Here is a 12,733-nt window from a genome sequence, read left to right on the forward strand (position 1 = left end):
GTGCATTGATTTTGGTTCCATGCTCAAGGCCCTTGGTGACCAGAGGGCCTCTGCATTCAAGCAGGAACTAATCATGAACTTACTGGAACTGGTGTGAACCACAGATGAAGGCTACAACTCAGCTATTTCAATGGGAAACACTGCAACATCTTCTATATAGCTCAGATCTCTCACCGTATGATTTTCACATCTTTGGCAACCTCAACAGATACATGTATTGATGCTGCTTTCACTCGGACCAGGAAGTGCAAGAGTGGGTGTAGTTGGGGATCTGTCAGCGGCGATCATGTTCTATGAAACAGAAACTGATTGTCTCATCTCTCAGTGGAATAAATATCTTAACAATGTGATGATTACTTTTGAAAGGACCATTCCATGGTCCCGTTGCGGTGGCTGTCTGGGCTTCATCTGACTTTCCCTCATTAAAGAAAAAATTTGTGCACCAACTAGGGAAGCTGTATAAAATGTGGACAAATTAACTGATAACTTCTCAGTGAACGATACATCAATCATTATTAGTGGCTCAAACGACATTGAAAAACCTGTGAAAGAATTACAGAGGAATATGATGGAGACTCTGGAATGCATACATAAACTCCCACACAAAATGAACACAATTATTCACTCAGAACCTCTTAGAAATGACACCCAAGACACAAATGGAAAAATCAAGTCTGTGTATCACGTCACGTTAGATACAATCAGTACTGCTACAAATGTGAGTAAGAAGAGACTGACCGAGAATTTCAAAATCAAATAGCTGGAAGGAAACACATACACAGCTCATGGTTTTTTTGCTTCTTCGTATACGTGGGGAAAATAGAAAAGCCAAATACAGAAATAAAACATATACAAATGGGCAAACAGATAGAAAGCAACTCTCTTGAAGTGAAAGTACCAAATAACAAAAGACACAACAAAAAGGCAGTCATTAATGGATAGATGGGTGAAAAAGGACTGTAATAAAAGTGGAAATTGGAAACATCTCAACTGAAGAAAGGCAGAATACCACACTTAGTGAAACAACAAGCCACGAATCAAATACCAAGAACACCATGCTTGAAAAAAATGAGGATTTATTTTTCTATTAGATACACTAGTGTAAAAAGCGACATAAGTGGTCAAGCAAGAAATTATGTTTTCCCTATACCTAATTTTAAATTGCTGCATCAGAGTGTTCAATCACTGTCCAATAAATTGAATGAAATAGAAATAATGTTAAAATTATGCGAATGATATTTCTGTCCTATGCGTTTCCAAACACTGACTTTAACAATATATTTTAAACCTAAAATACGCCCCTCAGTTCAAACTTCCACACGTTTTGTTGGAAAATGTCAAATCATGGGGTTTCTGTAAATATGTTAAAAAATATTGAATACTACCCAATGACAAACAAAAAATAAAAATAAAACACTGAATAGTTTAACTACCAAGGCAAAATACAGTTATTATTTGTATTGTATTTGATTTATCAAAACCCAATAAATACAAATATGATATAAATCTACTCCAGTCATTCAACATAAGCTCAACTTTAATTGAACCAACGCAAATAACAGCAATCTTTGCATCTATCATTTAACATGTATGCATATAACATACAAGTGGTAAACACGGGTTTTTGTGATCATTGTCCTCAAAGTCTTACAATGAATGGGGCAGGAAACTCAAAACTCCGTGCAATATTATGCACTAAATATATAAAAATTACATAATTCGTGTTTTCTCTTGAAGGGTGGGAATTGGAACGATTTATACAACTGTAATAATACCAATGAAAAAAATTTAGCTCTGTTCAAAAATCAAACAAGTGGGTCACAGAATGGATAAGGATATCATGTCAAAATAAGAGGCGATTGTGTGATTACTCCCAATATAGTACTACTCCCTATTTTTTACCTATTTCAAAAGTTACAAATTAATACTTAACAAAAGTTACTTAAAAAATAGAAAATAACAAAATACTGTCTAATTCTGAGAATAAAACTAAAGCAGCCTGACAAATTATGAGAAGAGAAATGGGTGCAAGGACAGTTAATCACAGTAACGTAGATCAATTATGAAATGCAATAACTATCTGATCCCAGACACATGGCTACTACATCCAATCATTATTTCTCAAACACAGCACGCCAGTTGATAAATACACATCAAGACAAACAACTAGACACTAAGAGTGTACAGTTAGATAAAACAAATCATGCACATACATTGTTTACTTATCTAGTGACATCTGATCAATTCACAAAATTTTTTTAAGGATTGCCTAGTAGACACACATGGGGTGCTGATGAGCTACCTGATGCTATCATCAAAGCTAGTGCAACATTTATTGTCGAATCACTAGCACAAATAGTAAATTTATCATTTGAGAGCGGTGTATTTCCAAATAATCAAAAAACTGCAAAAGTAATAGGCCTGTTTTGTCAGGCATCAGCAAAATTTTGGAAAAAATGTTCCTTTAAAAAATTAACAGCCTTCTTAAAGAAGGTAAGGTTAATATATAACTCACAACACGGGTTCAGAACCGGAAAATCAAGCTCTCAGGTTTTCAAATCTTGCGCACTGCAGTCCCCAACAATCAGTCTTTCCTTCTCATCCTGTCCAGTAAGTCCCCCTTGAACTGAGAGTTCCAGATGACTTGTCCAAACTCTATGCCTTTCCCTAAACCTCATCAGCCCTTTTCCTTCACCCCTCTTCCTTTCCCTTCTACCCTCATGCCAGAAGAAGGAACCATTGGCTCCAAAAGCTTGCATACATAATACCCATAAAATATGTTTTCTCCTGCCACTGCTTGATGAGTTGTCTGTCGAGTTACATTAAACTAAAAGCAGTGGATGATAAGCCACATGTACCTGGAATATTTCTTGATCTTAGCAAAGCCTTTGATGTTACTGATCATGACATTCTCTAGCATAAGTTCAGTAATAATGGAATGAATTAGTGGCCAATCTAAAACATGGACCCAATGATACCTCAACAACTGTTAACAGATAACAGAAATAAAATAGAGGCAAAGAAACACAAAAAAATTCTAGTTTTTTTCCAGTAATGATGGGTGAAAAAGATATGTATGGAGCACTGCAAAGGTCTATTCAGGAACCTCTCGTATTTCTGCTGTATGTAAATAACTTGACTGATGAAACACATGATGGAACCACAGTACTCTTTGCAGATGACACTAATATTCTAATAAAATCACACAGTGAGGGAAAACTGCAGGAAAATGCAACATTGGTTATGCATAGCTTGGCACAGTTGTTCCAGACCAATAGGCTCATCATAAATTCTGCAAAAACTGTGGCAGTTAATTTTCACATCCTGCAAATCCTAATTTCACCATTGAAGGAAAAAATGTCTCGTGTGAGTCATACAAAATTTTTGAGCACATACACATAGGAAAAACAGAAGTGAGAGGTGCATCTGAGCAATCTAAATAAAAAACAGAATACACTTACCTATGCTGCTAGGATTCTCATTCAAAATACTACCTGCTCATCTGGGATGACAATATACCGCAGTAGTATACAATCACAACTTATGTACGGAATAATTTAATTTTTGGAGAGACTTACATAATGTAAAAAAATTAAAATACAGAAAAAGACTATATTGAGGTGATAAACTCCTCTTTAAACGTTTCAAAATATTGATTCTGCCTTGTTTGTATACATTTGAAATACTTAATTTGACAAGACTGAGTATCTTGAATTAAAAAAATCTTCAAACATAATTATGATATAAACACATATGGACAAGCTGAACCTAACCATAAGCACAGTAAGTACAATCTTATGCAAAAGTGTGTATCATACTGGAGTTATGTTGTATAACCATATACCTTCTCACTTAAAATGCATACCAACATTAAATACATTAACATAAAGCAGAAATGCCTCTTGCTCGACCATCTCTTGGATCATAATAATAAGTAATCATCATTAATTAAGTATTACAGCACTGCACACTGTAACGTACTCTGTGTTTATCATATTGCCTCACTCAGTAACTAACTGCTATCATGTGTAGGAGCAACATAGTATGTCCATATATCTTATTATGGATTTTGATTGTGTTGACCATCTCAAGGACTATGTCCAACTGTAAATTAATTATCTTTAACCTTGTCCTATATAATGTGTACAAACAATGTTCTGAAAATGATTCTTGGAACAAATAAATAAATTAAAATGGTAATAATGAAAATAGATCACAGTTTTATCCTCAACACTGATGAAGTGTGTAAAACTCTGAGAATTATAAAGTTAAAAACTCAGTTCCTGATCCGTTTTTTGCTGCAAAGAAATATTGTGATTTTTCAATCTAACATTATAACAAAACATCCTAATATTAATTTACAATTCTTGTCTGCGATTGAAAACTTGTGCAATTGATAGCTGGTCCAATTTCTATTTTTACGTAAAACAGTAGAGGACACACAAATTAAAAGCTGCAGGAGAAGATTATATTGTGTTCTATAACTGAACTTACTAAAAATAATAATAATAATAATAAAAAAACCTCTCCCCCAACAATCTGAGTTCTGTAATATCACAGTCTGGAAATTACATGTTATAAATTTCATTCAATAACATTTTAGCTTTGAGTGAGTCAAACATGCAATGTCCTATCTGGGATGTTTTGTCTTACTACTTCAGCACGCACAGAGTTAAGGAAAAAAAGCAGACAAGTATATCAAGAAAATATGGCACCATGTTAAGAAAGAAGAATTAAGTAACTATGTAGGAGTTACTTGTAATAAAATATAAGGCAATCTCATGTGGACCTACCAATTGACAGCAGGTAAAACAAGAAAAGCACTTAGTAAACACACTCACTTTGGTGCATACATGTGTGATCCTCAGACCTTCCAAATTCAAAGTGAACAAATGCAAACAGTGATATGTATGCATCACTGAAATATCTACACTGCTACGCACATTGCAAAATGCTGTGGTACCCATTAAAAGGTGAATATATGCCAATGTTGAGTAAATCGCTTGTTGAAAATAACAAACGTAAATAAAATGTTAAATATGGGTATTAGTTATATTAAAAAGCATATTTAGCACGGAAACACTATAAACAGCAATCTGTTACAGTGACCTAACACTTAAGACACCCCCCCCCCTTGATCAATCTGACCACAATCAAGATTCTGAGGAGAGAGAGACACACACACACACACACACACACACACACACACACACCATAACACCCTGGATATATAGTATTAAACAGACCTGCACGTGTGTACAATCTAGCAATATTCTGAAAAAGGGTAAAACACAAACAGTATTACCTAATTAGAACTGGTATAATACATATACCAGGAATTACAAGAATACGCCACGGAAATATGACTAGTTTTGCAAGCTTTCACGAAACAATACCTCATCACTGGAGAGAAAGTGGTGTAATGAAATGGTCAGGTCACATATTACACATTTCCATGGAGTTGACCAAGCAGCTTCTTTTTCCATGTACCTAACACACATCAGTAATTCCAGTTTCGAGAAGGAATCACAGCCTTATAGCCTAAATGTACCAGGAACTATTTTACATGTTACCACGTAGTTTTTTTCTGCAAGTGATCACGATTTTCATTACTAGCTTGGGTTTCCCCCATTTCAGTGTCACATTTACGAAAACAAATAACTAAGTTAGCATTGCCCCTGAAGTCCAGTCACAAAATTAAAAAACTTTATACGCCTCAATATGCAGAGCAACTAACGATGGACTGCTGTTGGAAAAGTCGCAATTCAAATTATTGTGAGCAATCTACAGGACAGAATTTAGACTTCTTAAGTTAAGACTATGCTCCTATCAAATTTTGGACTCCATTTGTAAGTTATTTTCTAGCAAATAATATGTGGTCATCTGATTTTCAACGTGTATTTACGTGAGCATTCCCAAACACCGGTCGGTGTAGCTATACACAGAAAAACCTATGCATTCGGGTGATCGTGAAATGACTATACAATTTCAATAATCAGTATTTATTAAACCACCACACAGATCGATAACAATAATTTATACGTCTAATGTCAACACCAGTACCAGATTTAGAAATAATTTCACACTATACTTCCAGATGCTGCAAGTCTGTCACATTTATTTCAAATACAAAAAATTATTTTACAATCACAATAAAACTAGAAATTCACTGAGAAGTCGTTTCTTGTTGGTTTATAAATCATTTAAATAACAGATTACAAATAATGCGACAGTTCTGTAAAACTGCCCGTCGTTCCGAGACAGCACATGATTTGATGAAAGCCGTCTATATGGGCTTAATTTTAAAGTGAAGACCGATCAGTGAAAATACCAAACACTTGAGGTCTTGCACTAGATAGTAAAAACAACGCAGTCCTTCGGGGTCTCTGGACTGGTTAACGTCAACCAATGACCCAGTCTTCGAAGTCGTGAAGGAGATGTGCTCATCGCCAATGACAATTTCCAGCTCCTGTCTTCCCACTCTGTCGGGCTGCGGCCACAACGAATCATCTTCCTGCATTATCTCCGAGTCATGAATAATGCGTTTCAGTTCTTCCATAACACAATTGTGCACATATGCTTCCTTTCTTATCATAGTATCGTTCTTGTAATTTGAGTTATTTGCATATCGTAGTTTCCCATCCGGCCTAAATTCGAATTCCAGGAATTCATGTCCGAATTTACCTTTATGGCCAACGTAATAACGGATGTAGAAGTCCGTAGACGACATTTTCAACCAGCTTCATGCACAGAATTCACACACGCTTCACATTCAATCATAAACAAATCCCACAGATATACAAGTGGAAATTCGGACGCTCGCTGTGTCAACGATCATTCGCAGCTGTACTTGAGTAGAAATATCTTTGGTGGGTGCAATAGCGCACTGCCACGGCCGAATCTAGAAGTCGGCTCTGTAGTCGTGCATTTTCTAAGAAGCGTCCATATGATGCCGTTTTTTATTCAGATTTGCGCATGTGCATGAATTTCCAGTAGTGCATTTACGCATACGCAAATTCCAATAAATTTCCTTTGGTTGGAATCTTCGCGCTTTTCAGCAGACGACAGGCGGATAGGGCCCCTGCATGGTTCTATAGTGTGGTGAGGTTAATGCTGAGAAGCGATTTGTGTGCAAGAATGTCTGTTGACTCCAAAGAAAGCACGCTTAAATTTAAAGATGATTACGGATAGGTAAGTGCCGCTTCTAAGGACTATTCGAATAAAAATTTGGGTATTTCTACACGATGCCTCTTTCCTCGTACGCAATCGCGGCTCCACGGGAACAAAAGCGCATTCACAAAAAGTAGTAGAGAGAACGCACATCTGATGCACGTTCTCGTGTCCAAATGTTGTCTGATTGCTGCAGCCGTCTGCTATAGATCCGCTTCTTTTCTCGGCAGTTTGTGCTGTGTTTCCTGCGATCAAAATGCGACAGAAAATGAAGAGACAAAGGCAACTGTGGATGAAAAGTTATCTAAAATGCAACAAACGTACTTCACTGCGAGGTACACGAAGTGACAGCGATGTTTTGTTTGCAAACTTCACATGTATTTCACAGTCAGATTTTGATTTTTTAACTGCAAGATTGGAAACCTACATCCCTAGGCATGATACGCTTATGCGAGTTGGATTCTCTGTAGATACTGTGCTGTAAATAAATTTTATGTCGTGTTCTAAGAATGCTTGCTTGCAAAGGCCATCCCAATATTTATTTCATTTATTTGTGTACAACCATCGTGTGATGGTGCCAACATAATAGTTGCTGTTACAGAGTTTTTTGGTTCTCAGCTTAAACTTAAGGTAAATGGTGTTATTCTAATGCAGTGCATTTGTTATTCAGTAGCCTTTCTAGTTAGTAAACCTTGTGAAAACTCGCTCATGTACCAGAACGACTTCTAAGAAATATATCTTCACACTTGTCTCATATTTCCAATCATTGTGTCCAGTTGATTGAGATCCAAGAATATATGAGTCTGGAAAAGAATAGGATACTGAAATCAGAAACTACAAGACGGTTATTAACGCACCAATGAGTATACCTCGTAACTGATTACTGCTCTTCATTACAGTGCGTTTTTTTAATGTAGCTGCATTTGAAGAAAAACTAAAAAATGTTGATTTTATCTTTGGTGATCTAAATAACCATTACACCAAATCTTACCTCTTGTTTCTCAAATATGCTCTTAATTTTCTAAGCAGTTTCAATGCTCTCTTCCAGAGTGGAAAACTTCTTATTTGTTCCCTAGCAGAAAATTGTATTAAACTTTGTAAAGAAATCGACCATAACATTTTCCCAGTAAGAGTACTGCAAGAAATTGAAATTCATCATCCATGTTGTACTGGAAAATTACTTCCCTAAAGCGCAGTATAGTTAGGACGCAAGTGTGAAACATTGCTAAAGGAGCTACCTGCTTCTGGCGTTGATGAAATCGATGCAACGATTCTTGCCCATTTGGGATCCAGTGTATTAAGAAATGAAATTGTCAAGCCTTACTGTAGCACTGGGTTAGGATGGGTCTGGGCTGGCAGAAGTGTGACATTTAACTAAACATTTCACTAATTTTTCAGTGGAAATAACGTGTCTGTAAAGTGGCGGCTGATGTCCCATTTCTTGGTAAATAGAAGACAAGTCATTTAATGGGAATGGAGACAGATGAAATATGGCACATTACAATTAATGTTATGTTATGTTAATCGGGGACCTAGAAACGATGGAGAGGTTCTGTCCCCACCGCAGCCGCAGTGGTCCGCAACCCCACGACGACTACTGCAGTCCACTTCACCCCTCTGCCGCCCCACACCAAACCCAGAGTTATTGTGCGGTTCGGCTTCCGGTGGACCCCCCAGGGAATGTCTCACACCAGACAAGTGTAACCCCTATGTCTGCGTGGTATAGTAATGGTGGTGTACGCATACATGGAGAACTTGTTTGCGCAGCAATTGTCGACATAGTGTAGCTGAGGGCGGGATAAGGGGATTCAGACCGCATTTGCCGAGGCAGATGGAAAACCGCCTAAAAACCATCCACAGACTGGCCGGCTCACCGGACCTAGACACAAATTCGCCGAGCGGACTCGTGCCGGGGATCGGCGCTTCTTCCCGCCCGGAAAGCCGTGCTGTTGACCGCACGGCCAACCGGACGGGCTACAACTAATGTTAAAGACTTTAGTGATAAACTGAAATTTCCTAACTTAGGAAAACTCGCAAAATCGGTACTAGCATTACCTAATTCAAATATGGAGTCATGAAGGAGTTTTTCAGTACTGAACTATGCACAGACAAAGAAGAGGAATCGAATAGGTTATGTAACACTAGGCGCAGTTGCAGTCCTTTACAAGTGCACGGATAGGAATGCTGTTTGTCTAAGGTAACCAGCGCCCATCTGAAACTTCACAATCCAGACATCTTGTTTTCGATTTGACAAGTAAAATCGATATAGGTTCAGTACTTTAGATATTTTAGTAGGCTTGTAATAACTCAGTTTCCTTATACGATTTCTAAAAAATTTTTAAATGTAGGAAATATCTTGATCTTGTGGAAAATTATGTGCATATTTAAAGGAAACTTGAGAGAGGGCTCTGGCATCAATGGTTGAGGTGCTTGTTCACACAAATAACCAAAATTTGGTATTTTGTGCATTCACCCAAATTTTCCACATTTGTTTATTTGTAACACTAATGAAGAATTGCTACTGCTGATACAGATGCAAAGAAAGATGTATGAAAGTATGAACAATTAGTTTCAGTAGAAAAGTCTCCAAAGGTCTAATTAGCAATATATAACTAGTAAGAGGCACCACCAAACCGACATTTACAAATACTATCTGCGGACACCTCTCTGAAGTAAGATGATGCTGCAGACAAATTTTGGTAACAACGTATCCGTGAACAGTTCCATCAGAATCCACCACAGACAGTCCCCTTTGTTTCAGATAACAGTAACTTCAGCCTAAGGAAAATAACTGTGACATTTTTCATTTCTGCAATGAATTTTTTTTTAAATTTGTGCTGAGGTCACTGGTCCCTAAGCTGACGCACTACTTAACCTAACTTAAACTAACTTACGCTAAGGACAACACACACACCCATGCCTGAGGGAGGACTCAGATCTCCAATGGAGGGAGCCGCGTGGGCCATGACAAGGCGCCTCAGAGTACATGGGTACCCCATGTGTCTTCTATAATGAGCATTTCAATTTTGTTACTATTTTCTTATATCAATTATAATTGTGGAAATGTATTAACGGTTTTGTAATTGTGTAGTCTAACTCAAATTAACTATCTAGGTACAAACAGAACATGTGCAAGTAAAATTATTTTTAATTAGTCTATTTTGCACTCTTCCATTCCCACATGAATTAAGGAGTACTACTATTGGCTAGTAAATCCCTCCCCCAACTGAATCATGGTTCTTCCTGTGATTGGGTTGGCTTCCATGCCTCAGTGATACAGAAAGCTGTACCATAGTTGCCACCACAATTGAGGGATATCTGTTGATAGGCCAAATAAATGTGTGGTTTCTGAAGAGATATGGCAGCCTTTTCAGTAGTTGGATGGGCATCAGTGCGGATGATTGATTTGGCTAAAAGCCAGGAGAAACTACAGCTGTTAGTTTCCTAAGGGCATACAGCGCTGATGTATAGTTAAATGATGGTGATATCCTCTTGGATATAGTGTTCTGGAGCTGAAATATCTCCCCTTTCGTATCTCCAGGTGGATGTCATCATCAGGAAAAACAAAACTGGCAAACTACAGGTCAGAGCATGAAATATTAAATCCCTTAACTGAGCAGGTTGGTTAGATCATGTAAAACAGAAAACAGATATCTTGAAGTTAGATTACTGAAGTCTGCTCCCAGGATGAACAGGACTTCTGGTCAGGTGACAATAGGATGACAAACACAACATAAAACAGGAGTACTGTAGGATTAGGTCTAATAATAAGTAAGAAAACAGAAATGTAGGTAAGCTGCTACAAATAGCATAGTAAATGCATTATTGTAGCCAAGATAGACATGAAGCCAACACCTGTCACAGTAGTGTAAGTCTATATGTTAACTAGCTCTGCAGATAATAAATAGATCGAAGAAATGTGTGGTGAGATAAAAGAAATTATTCAGATAGCGAGGAAGGGGAAAATGTTATAGAGGACTGGAATTCGAAAGTAGGGAAAGGAACGGATGGTAGAACAGTAGGTGAATATGGACTGGGGCAAACCACAATTTATTGGTTATAGATTAAGACTGGAGAAATTGCAAAAATCTAGGAAATTAAGGAGTAGGGTCTGGGATAGGTTTAATAAACCAGAGATTGTTGAGAGTTTCAGATGGATATTGGGTAACAGCTAACTGAAACAAGGGAAAAGAATACAGAAAAAGACAAATAGGTAGTTTAAAATATCTTGATGGCAATTCGCCATTTTCAGCTGGATAATACTGTGCACTGTAGCATGTAAAGTAGCAACTCTAATTGAAACCTCGATTCCCATTGAAATGAACTATTCAATATCGTTTTGCAATGGTACAAGAAATAGGAAATCTCTATGAGCAAATATTGTAGCCATGTGGAGTGGCGGACTTGACTTTTTTGCGTACTTAAGATGTAATTATGATGATTTATAGTCAAAAGATGGTGAAATATACATTCTTTTCAAAACTATTCATAGGATGTGTAAACATACCTCAAAAATTATACCTGTAATGTTTATACACGAAAAAATCGCAATTACTGTACAACTTAATCAAAATACCTAAGAAACATGATAGCAACAAAATACAGTCTGTAATTAAGAAGTTATTACGCTTTGTATAACAAATATATTGTGAAACTCTATTTTCAGTGTTTTGGCAGTATTAATCATCTTATTTCAGTTTGTCTATTATTCTGAAGAATATAATAATAATTTATTATCCAAACTCTGTAACTTCATCTGGAAAACTGTTCAACTTTTAACTGTAAAATACAAAATTAACACTTTACACAACACTTGTACTCAAAGTTCGTTTATTGTAAACTACAGAAACAGTGGCTACAACAGCCGAGGGAAGTCAGTGTTACGTCAACATTTAGACACGGAAACCTGCTTGACTTTGTGAGGCAATTAAACACTAATTCTAAAGCTCAACTATTTTGGCCACATCATTTCACTACACCTGATTAATCAAGACACGTAGATCCTGAAATTGTGGAGAACCCAATACTTTTTTTTACAGGTGGAGGTAAACTATGGGGAAGAAGTACACAAGAATCTTAAACATCAATAAACTTACGCTGACTACCAACGTTCTTAGCTTAACAACACGGTTACATGTGTAAGACAGCAACTATCTTCTATGATAGATTAGCAACAGGGAGCAAACGATTTTGCGAAATTTTACAAGTTCCTAACCAGAAGCGAATTATATAGTTTCATATGTGTGCTTTGATAGTTTAGTTTTTGAATCCCTGTGTGTTAATCTAGTTTATGAGAGACAACTCTTGCGTTTTTGTTGGTGTCTATGGTAGAGTTTTGCCTATGTAGTGTAGTTTTCCACCGTCTTTGGTATGGATATGGACTGTTATTGTTATGTGTGGATGTGAGCTGAGTTGGTGACACTCCACTCTTAGCTCCAGGCTGTGTTGGCTTTGGTTACCCAGCTTGAGGCTGCAGTGGATGTTCTCGACCTGCCACAGATGTCCAGCAAAACCCACAAGTCTGCCGATCTGTCCACACTGGTGGCCAGACCAGTTACTGTGT

The sequence above is a fragment of the Schistocerca piceifrons genome, chromosome 1 (genome assembly GCF_021461385.2).
Source record: "Schistocerca piceifrons isolate TAMUIC-IGC-003096 chromosome 1, iqSchPice1.1, whole genome shotgun sequence".
Taxonomy (NCBI): domain Eukaryota; kingdom Metazoa; phylum Arthropoda; class Insecta; order Orthoptera; family Acrididae; genus Schistocerca; species Schistocerca piceifrons.